Source organism: Callorhinus ursinus, unplaced genomic scaffold (genome assembly GCF_003265705.2).
Source record: "Callorhinus ursinus isolate GAN/ISIS: 27379988/994484 unplaced genomic scaffold, GSC_fseal_2.0 scaffold44, whole genome shotgun sequence".
Classification (NCBI taxonomy): Eukaryota; Metazoa; Chordata; class Mammalia; order Carnivora; family Otariidae; genus Callorhinus; species Callorhinus ursinus.
Window position 1 is genome coordinate 8,198,245 of NW_027397106.1, and position 14,095 is coordinate 8,212,339.

The window sequence follows — 14,095 nt, forward strand, 5'->3', positions numbered from 1 at the left end:
CACCAGTGTTGCGCCAACAAGGACGTGATAAGAATCGGGGCAGGAATGGAGATTATACATAGGCCCAATAGCATGGACGCCCACTTACAAGGCTTACCTATCTACTACCACTATAAATTTCCAACTTGCCGGCAACAGAGACCAATGCTTGGCCCACAATATGGCACCACCCTTTTAGAAGACCTACCAGTTACTTGGTGGCAAGTTGTCTACATTGGATTCATTCCACCCTGGAAGTAGTACCAGTCTACCTTGACTGGAATATCAACATATTCCAAGTTAGACTTCCTGCCTGAAGGTTCTTAACCAGTATCATTGAGGATTTAAAGTGTTTGGTCCAATGACCAAGTATTTAATACAGCAGTGAGCACCTGACCATGGGATCCATTGATCTTTTCATAAACTACACCACCTAGACAAACTGCTAGACTTGAAGATTCATTTGAGGTGCTAGCTTGCAAAGGATACCTTGTGAGGAGGGACATCACCTTCCAGGACTCAAGGTAAACTCATTACATGGTACAGGGTCCCCAATAGGGGAGAATACATGGGGGTCCAGTAGCTGAAGGGTGGAAGTAGGAGTATTTCTGTATACTGATTATCAGGGATAATACATGGGGGTCCAGTAGCTGAAGGGTGGAAGTAGGGAGAATACATGGGGGTCCAGTAGCTGAAGGGTGGATGTAGGAGTATTTCTGTATACCAATTATCAGGGATCCACTCAGGGAATTTTTAACCTTTTTTCCGCAGAGGTTAGAGGTTTTGGCTACCTCAGGAAGAGTCCCATTAAACCCCAGCTACTGCCAGCTAAAGTGCCAGGTCACTTCAGGGTCTTCGTTCCAAGAAACCAGCAGGAAAGTATAACTGACCCTAATCTTCAGTAGGACAGCTGTTATACAATACAGACAGGAAAGAATATGTTTGATACTCAAGTAATCCATTTGGGTGTCTTGGTTTGCACCTGACCAATTTAGATGGTACATGGACAAGTGCAACAGCCACAACTTGAGAAGGACCTAGTGATGAAGGGCTAAGTCCCCTCAGAGAAGAGGGTCTAGGTCACTGCACTAAATAAACTACCTTGACAGGCAGAGGGTGAGGGGAATCTAGAATGGGTAGCAGAGGAAGGAGATGATCAGCTTCAATTATGGCCCCCAAAGCAGCTTCAAGGGCTGTAGTTAATCTCATGAACACTTTTCTTGTAAATTTCTCCAGGAAGACCCAACAGAACTTTGGAAGAGCTGCTTCTAGAACTTATTATATGCAAAGGGGTGAATGGTCATAGATAATGTGGTACACTGCAGAGATCTCCCCATCCAGAACCAGTCATTCCACCAGCTGCTAGAAGTATTAGAGGCTGATAGCTTTCAACTGAATCCTACTCCAGAACTTACCTTTGGCTCAAGAGGGCCTCCTTACTTTTCTGGGTTTGGCCAAAATGATTGGTCATTGAGGTAGCATAGTCTTCAGAACTCTCTGTAGGAAAGGTGGATGCCTTTGCTGGACTGCATCACAGTTTAACTTCTTCCTCTGTCCAATCTTACTTCCTTTACTCATTCCAGAGGTGGATCCCAAGAGCAATCCCCAATGAAATTTCTGCACCTGAATCTCTATGTCAAAGTATATTTCCTGGAGAATTCAATCTGTGATAGATTCCCTTCCCTGTGTACCTTCTAACTGTTAAGACCTTTTTTAAGTTTTTTAAAAACTAAAAATTGCTTAAATAAGAAAGGGGATTTATTGGCTCACATAACTGAGCAGGTATCAGGATTGATTTGATTCAGTGGCTTAATAATGTCAAGGACTCGGTTTTGCTCCTTCTCTGCTCTGCCTTACAGAGAATCAGCATTATTCTGAAGCCAGCTTTGTTCACAATGACAGTAGCTGCAGTAATTCCAGGGTTTATATTCTCAACCCTCACCATCCAAATGGAAAGAGAGCAGGCTTTAGCTGCTTTATTTAAAGAATAAGGAAAAATCTTTCTCAGAGTCAAGAGCAATTCAAAGTTCACAGACACAAACTGGTCAAAGTCTGGGTTTCCTAAACCACTCACTGTGGCAAGAAGTATAGGATTACCTTGAGTGCTTTAAAATAATCAGAGTTCTTTCCTGGAATTGTTGGTATGTTTTAATCTTTGCCTTCTACAACCACATGGATGCTTTACCAGGGGGAGCTATGGAAGGGATGTTGTGGAGACAAACTATATTCTTTTGCTAGGGCTGCCATAACAAAGTACCACAGACTGGGTGCTTAAACAAGAAAAATCTATTTCCTTACAGTTCTGGAGGCTAGAAGTCTGAGATTAAGAGGTTGGCAGGGTTGTTTCTTCTGAGACCTTTCTTCTAAGGCTTGTAGATGGCCATTTTTCCTGCCTTTGCATGGTTTACCCTCTGTGTGCACACATGTCTATGTCCTAATCTCCCCTTGTTATAAGGATACCAGTCATATTGGATTAGGGCCTACCGTAAAGACCTTATTTTAACTTAATCACCTCTTTAAAGACCTTGTCTTCAAATACAATTACATTCTGAGGTGCTGGGGATTAGGACTTAAACACATGAACCTTTGGGGGGGACACAATTCAGCCCATAACACAAACTCAACATCAGCATCAATTACATATTGAAATATGTTCATCTGGTTGACTGTTGCAATAAACTGTCAACTCTTTAAGGGCAAGAACAATATCTTATTTATACCACCAGTGCCCAGCACAAAGCCTGGTACACAGCAGGCAGTCAATACAAGACAACAACTGCTTGCTGAGGACTATAAAGAGTTCATTACACTTGGTCAGTATGAGGTCACTGGTGATTTTCTCCAGGAGCAGTTTCAGGGGAGTGGTGATGACGTAAGCCTAATTGTTGTGGGTTTAAGAGTGAATGGACAGGTTCGACAATATAAAAATTAAAATCTTCTTATGACAAAAGCCACCATGAGCAAAGTCAAAAGATGATTATGAAAAAAAATAGTATCTACATATATGGAACACCAAGAGTTAAGAGCTCTAACATAAAAAAGATCCTATAAAAAGATCAGAAAAAGATGAAGACAAACAACAATATAAAAACATAAAAAGATTATGCACAGCCTCAAAATATATGAAAATAATTTCAGCCCTATTAGTTGTCAGGGAGACACTAATTAAAATATTAGTGAGATAGTATTTAATGCACATTACACCAACAAAGATGTAAGATTCATGCTTCAGTCCTGGTAAGAGAGAGAAATAGACATTCTTCTACCTTTTGATTGGAATGTGAACTGCAATAATTCTAGAGGTAATCTGGCAGTGTCTCACTCAAAACATCCTTGGTCACAAGTAACAGAAAACCCAACTCACCCCCCTACCCCTGCCAAAAGTTATTTATAGAGTCACATAACTGAAAATCTAGACATAGCTAGATGGAATCTACTGAAATGTTATCATTAGAATCTAGTTTCTTTCTAATTCTTAGTTCTGTCTTCCTCTGAGTGGAAGTCATTTTCTGTAATGGTCTCTCTTTATGAAGAGAGCTTATATCCTTAGAGCAACAAGTCCAGGAGAGAAGAAAACTCCTTGATCTAATTCTTACTGCCCTGAATTGAGTCATGTGTCCATCCCTGAACTATAGAATATCATACCTCTGTGATATTGTACTCTCATTGATCAATTGCAGAAGTCAATGGAGGAGTCAATACCATTTGTAACTCCAAAGGTTAATAGAGGAGAACTAATTCTTCTAAAGAAAATGAGGTGCTGTTACCAGAAAAAGAGATGGATGCTGGATGTCAAAACAAACAAGAAAAAAAAAATCCATATATATTCTCTCCAGGCGGTATCTATCAAAACGTGCACATATCTTTTGTCCCAATAATCTCACTTTAAGGATTTGCATCTATAGAAAGAAACTGCACAATTTAAAAAAGATACATGTATAAGGACACTCATTCTAGTAATGTTTATAATGGCACAAAATCTGGACAAATCTTTATTATCTATCAATAAAGGAATGGCTTAAAAATTATGGTACATTAATAGTATATTGTGTAGTTAATTAAAAGAATGAGCTAGATAAGAGTATCCATTATAAACCTCAGAAAAATATATACGGTGTAATTCATTATTTGTAAAAATGAAAATTTCTATTAATATGTGTTTCTAAAACTACTGGAAAGAGTACGGAGAGAAACATTAACCTTTCAACCTTGATTTTATCTAGGATTGGGATAGGGAGAGGAAAACTATCTTTTTCTTTATTTGCTTCTGAAATATATTTTGTTATACTTCTGTGTTGTCTGAATTGTTAAAATGAATGTTTATTACCTTTTAAACAAGTGAGTAGAAAGTGAAATGAGGAAGTAGTCTTAGACATAAACTATTTTTAGATTTGGAGAGAAGAAAGATAAATTAATCTCCAGTAAGCAGAGATTTAAAATATTGGAGACAGAGTAACCCATAGGTGGGCCCTGAGGGAATAGAGAGGATCCATTTCAGAGCAGAGTCCCAAAAGTACTAGGGCTGCTGCGATGGCTTCACTGTTCCAGAGGGAAAGGCAAATAAACAGCGTAGTTCATAAAAATTTAGTTCTTTAATGTTGAAAGTGCATTTTTTAAAAGGAATTGAGGGTGATAAGAGATGGGAAGACTTTAAAAATGTATACCATTATTTGTCAAGATTAAAAAGTTAGCAGACAGGCGCCTAGGTGGCTCAGTCGTTAAGCGTCTGCCTTTGGCTCAGGTCATGATCCCAGGTTCTTGGGATCAAGTCCCACATCAGCCTCCCTGCTCAGCGGGGAGCCTGATTCTCCCTCTCCCAATCCTGTTCCCTCTCTCGCTGTCTATCTCTCTCTCCGTCAAATAAATAAATAAAATCTTTAAAAAAAGAAAAAGTTAGCAGCCCTATCTACGTCAGTTCCTAAACTGTTAGAAATGCTAATGGTTTATAAATCCCAAAGTCTGGAAAAAAACAGATCTACAGCACAAGTAGAAAGCTAAGTAAGCATTAAGCAAGAGGTGTTTCCTCTGTGGTAGAGGACAAGTGTGTGTGGATATAGATAGTTATAGACAGACTGCAGGTATAGGGAAAGAAGGTAAGAAAGTTAAAGACTGTGGCGAGATCTTTTGCTGGGTCAGGGTTGAGGGGCTCTGCAGGAGTAATTGTGAGGTTGAGACTTGAGGGGAGTGGTAAAAAAATGGTAAGAGGTGCTGTGGGGGATGGGAAACCAACCTTAGAGAAACTGGAGCTTTTAACATGGAATACCTGACTATGTTTTGTTCAGATTTGTCCTTTCATGAAATTGTCCTTGGTTCTTTTTGTATTCTCTCCCTCATTTGATCCCCCTTTCCCAACCAGTACTTTTGCTTTTTTATTCCTTTTATGACACTTATATTCTTCCTTAGTTTGTTTTTGTACTTATCTGTACCCACTAAACTGTCTCTGAGACACTGTTCATTCATCTATAACCATCTCACAGCAGCACCTCTCAAATAGTAGACACCCAACTGATTGGTGCTGAAGTAAATTTAATTCCACATAGAAAATGACTGGGTAATAATCAGTATCATCTTGATTAAAATTCTGTACAGTTGTGAAAACAGAGATAAACCAGCATTTTTTTTTAATTCCTGTAAACTAACTTTTCCCTATAGCATGTATTTTCATTCCTTACCAAGATACTATATATTTGGTCATATTTTGCTTGTAAGAGTCTTAAACTGTACACCCGTGGAATTCATACACTCTTATAAAAATGCCACAGAGATCATTAAAATACAATTTTCCACTGTAATGGATATGAAAACTGAGGACCAGAAAAATTAGGCAATTTGTTCAAAACTGCAAGGGTATCATGTGAGAGTCCATATGAGAGTCGTATTTCCAACTTAATTCAGTGTCTTTACACAGTGATTCCACCTCTTAATTTCAATGTTATTTTGTATTCAACTTATAGTAAATTAATAATAGCAGTTATCTCTGGTAAAGCTCTCTCAAAATCAACATACTGATTACCCTTTTTTTTTTTTTTTTTTTTAAAGATGCCAGTATGGGTTTCTGTTGCTGTGTGACATGTTTGATATTTTAAGTGCCGGGTAAAGTACAATAAGCCAATTGGGCATTCAGTTGAAGGTTGCTTTATGATGCATATCAGTTGTGTTATTTATGGTTATAATCAAATCTTAAATGTTGACAGTGATAGTTGATATATCAATCTTTACTCCTGCATTTTATAGTTCATCATTTATTTAAACCTCTGTATCTCTTTATTATATTGTAAATAAAAAATACTGAAACCACAGAAAGAGTAACAAATCCTCACATGCAAGCATAACTAGTAGGAGGATGCTGCAGGTACAGAAATACACAGCCTTTTCCCTGGGGAGGCAAGAGATGGCCTATTACAAACCACATGAAAGTAGAAACCACTAGTACATTAGCATCAGAAGCATTTTTCTCTTAAAATATTCTCACATAATACCTAGTGGAAAATTAATTATCTGCCAGAGAATAAATATATCCAAAAATTCTTATTGTTCAGTATAGAGGTTCCTCAAAAAATTAAAAATAGAATTACCCTATGATCCAGTAATCACACTACTGGGTATTCACCCAAAAAATATAAAAACACTAATTCAAAGGAATACATGCACCCTTATGTTTATTGCAGCATTATTTACAATAGCCAGACTATGAAAGCAACCCAAGTGTCCATCGACAGATGAATGGATAAAGAAAAGGTAGTCCATATAGAAAATGGAATATTACCTAGCCATAAAAAGAATGAAATTTTGCCATTTGCAACATGAATAGAGCTAGAGAGTATAAAACTAAGTGAAATAAGTCATAGAAAGACAACATATGATCTCACTCATATGTGGCATTTAAGAAAACAAAAGAGCAGAGAGAAAATAAAAGAGAGACAAAACAAGAAACAGACTCTTTAATTATAGAGAACTGATTGTTACCAAAGGGGAGGTGGGTAGGGATTAAAGACTACATTTATCATGATGAAAACAAAATAAAATAAAATGATAAAACAAAGGGGAAATGGCTCCAGGGGGGAAAAAGGATTTATATCGTGTGGTTTTGCTGAAATGGTATATGTTACTGCCTTTTTTAAACTATAGTTTTCTATTGGCAGATATTATCATTTGACCTTTAATTGAATTTTAAGAAGTAATACTTTCTTAAGAAATAAATAGATTATCATGTAAAATATCCACAGAAGAATGTTGCCCCATTAGTCTCCACCTGAAATCACATTCCCGGAGGTCGCATTCTCTAGGGTGAAGACGTGCATGTATACATGACAAAGCTACACCCTTATTCTGTTGGATGGCTCATCACCGTGCTTGTTGACTGGTTATTTTACGGAATTCTGTTTGCTCTGATAGTGACGGGGAAAGGCCGTTCATAAAAATTTTTGTTCTTCCATTAGAAAAAAACCATTTTAACTCCTCTAGATCATCATTCCTTCAAACTTTCCAAACACAGAAAAGCCCATCTAAATCCCCAAACCTCGTATCATTTAAAACTAGACATTGTAAAACTCCAAAGACTTTGAAATCGGGACAAGGCTGCCATTCATATATTCCTCCAGCAATTATTGACCAAGTTCTCATTGAGTGACAGGCACTGTGCCAGGAGCTGTTGTTGGGAGACGCTGTCCCAGAGCTCAAAGTGTGAGGCAGACACGGAGCGGACCAAACTGGACGCACAGGATGAAGGTGCCATTGAAGCGACCTCACAGTCCGGGGAGCAGGGGACATGGCTACCAGCCTAGTCTGGGCGAGGGCGGCAGAGAGGTGGCCTGCCGGCGGAGTCTCAAGGAGGTGGGGAGCAGAGTCATTCTGCGCAAGTCGTGGTTAGAGGGGCGCAGCGTGCACAGAAAGGGGATGGGGCAGACGGCAGGGAAAGGTGCGAGCCGCACGGCTGGCTGAGACTGAGACCAGGGGTAAGCCGCGTCGGCGGGGCGGCCCGGGGAGGCCCGGGGCCAGAGCTCCCTCCCGCGGGGGCTGTCAGCAGGACCCCGGGGTGCGCGGGGGACTGAAAGGACCACCTGGAAGAAGAAGGGGTGGACGCCGGTGCGCTAGGAGCAGTCAGGAGCGTGCCGAAATTGTCCGGAAGAGAAACTATGAAGTTGAAGAGTCAGTGATTTTTGGAAAAAAAAAAAAAAAAAAAAAAAAACCGGCCTGTGAAGGTGTTTCTGAGTAAAACAAAAGATCTAACGACCCGACGGGGAATAAACAAGGCACACAGGTTCCACGTCGCAGGTCCCGACAAATTATCGAAAAATCACGCCGCAAAAGAAAGAAAAAGAAAAAAGAAAAATCACGCCGCTGCCTGACCACAGAGTGGAAGTCCTCTAAGTTAATCATAATCAAGTTTAATTTTTTTGTTGTGGGAATTAAGACATGGGGAAATGCGTAGGTTAGATGTACCACAGGGAAAACCTCTCCCCTAAGCATTTTTTTTTTTAAATGCCGCCAGGAGAAAAGAAAGAGGTGGGCTTCCAAGTTAAGGACATTTCAACCTCCCCGTAAGGTGTATTTCAGGTGGGCAACGGTGCTGGGTGAAAACTCAATCTACCGCCAAACAGCCTAAGAACACTCTTCAATATCGGATTACCATAGAGATGGTGTAGCAAATGCCACGCAGAACACCTCACGTCCAGGTCCCCAGGGGCCTCCTTCATTGTCCGCGGCAGCTAAGCGGCTCCACGGCCAGGGCAGCGCCAACTCGAGCGCCTCACACACGGCGCCTGCGCACAATCCGCAGGGTGGGAGGATGACAGCCCGCGGAAGAAGTTTCCCAGAAGCCCGCGCCACTCGCTGCCGTTCTCCCTCCCGCTCACAGGCCGCGTGACGTCACTCCGCCCGCCACGTTCCTAGGTCGCTAAGGGTGGTTTACCAGCGCCCCCCAGTGGTCTGGTTGAGCGTTGCAGCGGTGCGCGCGGGGCCCAACAAGCGAGTAGGGAGAGTGCGGCGGGTTCTGCCGCCCGCGCCGCCGTCGTCACCGTAGCGCGCCGACATGTGGCTGCGCGGCTGAGCGGAGCGGAGGGGGAGAAAAGGGAGGGCACGCGCGGGGAGGGGAGGGAGGAGGCCAGACAAGGCGGGGGGAGGGGGAGCAGTGGTGGCGCAAGTCGCGCGGAGCAGCGCAGCCCGGGTCCGCTCTCTGCTCCGCCGCCACCTCCCGACCCGGCGGGTAGAGCCGGCGCCCTAGCGACCTCCGGAACAACTCAAAGCGGACTAAGGAGTCCATGTTGGGGAACTTGGCGTCGTGACGGGGACCTAGGGACCTGCAGTGGGGCCGCCGCCGCTGGAGCAAGCGCCTCGACCTCGGCCTGAGGTAAACACGGGCCGACCCCAGGGGTGGATGGGCTCCGGCAGCTGTCGGGGCGAAGTGGGGGCTGTTACGGGCTGGCGCGGAGCGGAGGAGCGGGCTGGGGGCGACGGGAGGGCGGACAAAGTTTCGGAATCGCGCGCGGCCCAGGCGGCGTCCTGCGCTTGGAGGAAAGTTGGAGCTGCCTCTCAAGGCGGGGGAAGCTGCGGCGGGGAGGGCCCCTCTTCCTTCTCGCTACCCCGCGAGGGAGGCCCCGCTCCGGCCGCCGCCGCCGCCTCTCTGTCGACACCCTGTCCCATTTCCTCCTTGTGGCCTACCCGGCTCCCGCCGCTTCTGCCGGCGGAGCCTGTCCCCGCCTGGGTGAGGGGTCCGGTGGCGGGGGGGGCGGGTTGAGGCAAGAGGCTCCACGACCGAGTCAGCACATATACACCCCCTCCCTGCAGTGGAAACGTGTCTTGTTGGGCTTCCGGGCGCTCCCCGACCCCCGAGTTCGCTTTACTTAGGAGACTTTGCTTTTGTCAGTAGTGTCCAAGCCCGCTCGTGAAACCAAACTTTACTACGCCGTGACCTCTCAGTGCGCGAATAGGGAAGAGCCGGCGCTACTAGGCATCAGCGTTTACCCCGTCCTGAATTTCAAACTCTTCTCCCACCCAGTTTTTAAAACCCGTTTCCTGGGCTGACAACAAAAGGGCCGGATCTAAACTTAGCTTAATGAGTCGCCCCTCCTCACACCTAGGAATTTTGAATCATTAAAGACATTTCTTAAGAGATTGCTGGCCGTCTTGCTATCCATACATGTTTTGGAAAAATTGTTTTAAAAGTAAATGCCTGGTTTAAGTAGATTAAAATAGTCACAGATTCAGATATTGAATTGTAAAATACCGCCAACATTTCTGTAGTGGACTTCTTACAGCGTCTACGAGTTGAGTGATTATCATTAATATTGGATTGCTTCTAACATCTTTATCATACTACCAGTGACCTAAGATTTTTAAGCAAAACTGATCAAAAAGTTTTTAATGTTTGGCTCTTGGACGCTGATCTTTAATTTTCCAGTTTCGGAATTTTCACCGAATTTCGGAAAAAGCGTATTAATAGATGCATTTTTCATTTTAAAAATTAATTCAAGCGTATGACTGCTTACTTAAGCAGAATATTGAAGGCAAAACGTTATTAAATAACTGGTAGTTTTTGTATTTTATTGGTAATTGTATTGAAATTTTGATAAGAATCAAATCTCTTTCTATACCATTGCTTTCTCTTTCCTGTTTCTTTGGCTGTTGGCTAAATCGTCTCACTTTTTTGCTGTTGTTTAAGAGCTACAGTAAAAAGTTTGTGGGATTTTTATTTTTGTTGCTTTAATTTATTGGGCAGATGAAATTTTGAAATTGTCTTTGGATTTCTTTTGTTTTATACTCTTAAAGATAATCTGAATTTACTTTATGTTTATGCAGTATGAGTTTTTAAAATTCTTACTGTAGCTGCACTTTTTCATTACATTTTTTCAGTGCTTGCAAGTATATTAATAGTAATTCAGTTTTACATTCAGGTGATGACCTTTTTGCCTGAGAATTTGAGTACATTAAAGATTTTGAGTACATTTTAAGATTTTGGTAGGATAAGATTTGGATGTTTGCTTACTCTTAGTGTACTCACACTCTAAAAACATTCTTCAGTATGTCAAGGGGGAATAAAACTGTATAGGAAAATAGAAAATTGTTCATAAATATGCTGCCTGCCTGAAATGCGTAATAGAGAAAATTTTAAGAGTGATTTTTTTGGGTATGTCTTTAGGTAGTGGTAGTGGGGTCCATGAGTTAAGATTGAACTCTTCAGGGCGCCTGGGTGGCTCAGTTGGTTAAGCGACTGCCTTCCGCTCAGGTCATGATCCTGGAGTCCCGGGATCGAGTCCCGCATTGGGCTCCCTGCTCAGCAGGGAGTCTGCTTCTCCCTCTGACCCTCCCCCCTCTCATGTGCTCTCTCTCTCCCCCCCCTCTCTCTCACGTACTCGCTCTCTCAAATAAATAAAATCTTTAAAAAAACAACAACAACAACAACAACAAAAAAAGATTGAACTCTTCAGGGATCACCCAGCTTCCCCATTATTTTTGGGCACTAGCCTGGCTTAGGCAATTTTCCTGAAAAGCTGTGCTGTTAATTAGAGATAGGAGGAAACAGTGCAGTTGCCTGATGTTGATTCACCATCAGTAGCATGTTCTAATAGTAGGAGAGTACAGTATTTACTACTCATCGACTTAATACTGAACTTTTTAGGTACACCAGTGAGAAATGGTTGTAAAACCTAAGCAAAGAGAGTGGCAGATGTAGAGGTAATAAAAAGAGTCAGCCTTAGAATAATTTTCATTGTAACTTCCTTTTAGAAAGCTCTGCCATCATCTACCTTTGCCTTTTAGTGACATACATTGGATCTTGACATACCTTGTCCAGTGAAATAAAGAAGCTTAAAACCTAAATTCTTAGTTATGCCCTTTGTCCAAAAGAATAAATTAGTAGCTTTGCACCTTATCTTGCATCTGAATTGTATTAACTGGTAGTAGCACTCAGTAGAGCTCAGAGTTAAAATACCTGGTATTCTCTTAGTATTTCCAAGACTCATCTTTGCATTGTCATTGTTGTCTTTTTTTTAAAGTTGTGGCTTTGTTAATTCTAGTACTTAGGCACATAAAGTTTTACTATAAAATGTAAAAACAGTACCATCATCTCTCACTTGCAAAATAGTTTCCTAAAAAGTCTCACTATGACCTTTGCTTACCTATAGGTTTTTAACACTCAACTGCCAGAGTGATCCTGATGAAATTTGTCAAACCATGTCACTTCTCTTCTCAAAGGGTTTCCGTTCTCAGTCAGTAAAATCCAGGTCTATGGTTTACCAGGCTCTGAGTGTTTTGAGTCTCTTCTTCCTCTCTGACTTGATTATCTTACTCTGTTCAACCAACTTCTCTGCTACTGAAGTTTTCTCTGACTACTCTGTACAAAATAGCAGACCTTCCTCCCACATTTCCTACCACTTTTTAAGCCAGATTTTCTCCATAGCGTTTTATCATTTTCTTTTTTTTTTTTTTTTTAAGATTTTATCTATTCATTCATGAGAGAGAGAGAGAGGCAGAGAGAGAAGCAGGCTCCCAAGGAGCAGGGAGCCCGATGCAGGACTTGATCCCAGGACCCCGGGATCATGACCTGAGCTGAAGGCAGACGCTCAACCATCTGAGCCACCCAGGCGCCCGCGTTTTATCATTTTCTAACATACTGTATAAATTACTATCTTAAGTTAATTGTCTTCTTCACTTTAGTGAATTTCTGTGAGAACAGGGTTTGTCAGTTTGCGTCATTGTTTTGTCTCCAAATACCTGAATAATGCCTGGTACATGGTAGGTGCTTATATTTCATACTTAATAGATTAACCTGCTTTCAGCTGGAAACATTAAAACATTAAAAATATTAATCGTGGTTCGAAACTTTAAACTGTGCTAGTCTCAGTCTTTTGCATGAACTGCTAAGTTACTTGTTATCCATGCTTTATATTCAGTTCAGGGGACATTTTCAAAGGAGAGTATGATAGAATATGATCTTGAAACTGATTTATCAGGATATAGACAGAACTAAGAATACTTAGCTAAGGGTAAAGTGGTGTAACTGTCTTGCTGTTTAAAGGTAAGACAGTTGTCATTTAGAAGCCAAATTAGATTTATTTTTGGTGGTTCCAGAAAGCAGAATTATGATTGTGGTAGTGGGTACTGAAAGGGAGGAGAAGCAGCAGGAGTGGGTTTAGGGAAGGTAGTTAAGACTCTTGCAGTAGTAGTCCAGAAGAGATGAGGATGCCTTGAATTAGGACGAGCGTTGTGGAGGTGGGCAAAAGTCAGTGGGGTTTGAGATCACCAGGCCTTTGTTGATGAATGGAACTTGAGGGACATAGAAATTTCAGCCATCAACTCAGGGAAACAGCTAGGTTGATGGTGATACCACAAGAAGGACCAAGGTTCTTTTGATTCTGGCATATTGCATTTAAGATACCTTTGGAACTTCCAGATGGAAATTAGATAATAGGGTTCTAAATTTCAGAGGAGAGGTATGGGCTGGAAATAGAAAATTGGAGTCACTGACATAGTCAAAACTAAGGTGGAATTGCCTGAGGGAGGGAATATAACTTAAAGGGAATTACAGTGGCCTCTAACATAAAAAAAAAAGTTTGCTGGAGGAATGTAAGCTCCCAAAGAATACTGTGAAGGTCAGAAAAGTAGGAGTTGACTGTGGTATTAGAGAAACCAAAGGAAGAGAGTATTTCAAGGGGAGACTAATCAGTAGGGTCAAGTGTTGATGAGAGTTGAGTAATGTAAAAGCTGTAAGATTTTTCTTTAAGTTTTATTTATTTATTTGAGAGGGAGAAAGAGAGCAATGGCACAAGTGCGGAGGAGAGGGAGAAGCAGGCTCCCCGCTGAGCAGGGAGCCTGACTTGGGACTCAGTGCCAGGATCTTAGGATCATGTCCTGAGCCAAAGGCAGACGCTTAACTGACTGAGCCACCCAGGCATCCCAAGATTTTTCTTTTTTTTTAGAGGGGGGGTAGGAAGAGAGAGAATCTTAAGCAGGTTCCATGCCCAGCACAGAGCCCAACAAGGGGCTCTATCTCACCGCCCTGAGATCACCACCTTAGTCGAAATCAAGAGTCGGGATGCTTAACTGATTGAGCCACCCAGATGCCCCAAGAGCTAAAAGATTTTTTCATTGAATTTAACAACAAGGAGCTCATTGGCCT

The 14,095-nt window shown here is 42.0% G+C and overlaps 1 protein-coding gene and 1 long non-coding RNA gene across 6 annotated transcripts in view; one reads left to right on the forward strand and one right to left on the reverse strand.

Moving 5' to 3' along the window:
• Positions 1-8,740, reverse strand: part of LOC141370771 (uncharacterized) — a 163,369-nt gene extending 154,629 nt beyond the window's left edge. For both annotated transcript variants that reach the window (XR_012375104.1, XR_012375105.1), the window contains exon 1: positions 8,609-8,740. This is a non-coding gene — a long non-coding RNA (uncharacterized lncRNA). The remainder of the gene's footprint in view (positions 1-8,608) is intronic.
• A 332-nt stretch (positions 8,741-9,072) lies between these two features.
• SCAF11 (SR-related CTD associated factor 11) overlaps positions 9,073-14,095 on the forward strand; it is a 79,759-nt gene continuing 74,736 nt past the window's right edge. For 3 of the 4 annotated variants that reach the window (XM_073882087.1, XM_025882622.2, XM_025882623.2), the window contains exon 1: positions 9,074-9,328. The gene's annotated coding sequence lies outside the window, so the exon portion shown is untranslated. Of the gene's footprint in view, positions 9,329-14,095 lie in introns of all 4 variants that reach the window. The other variant, XM_073882088.1, reaches the window with a different exon arrangement.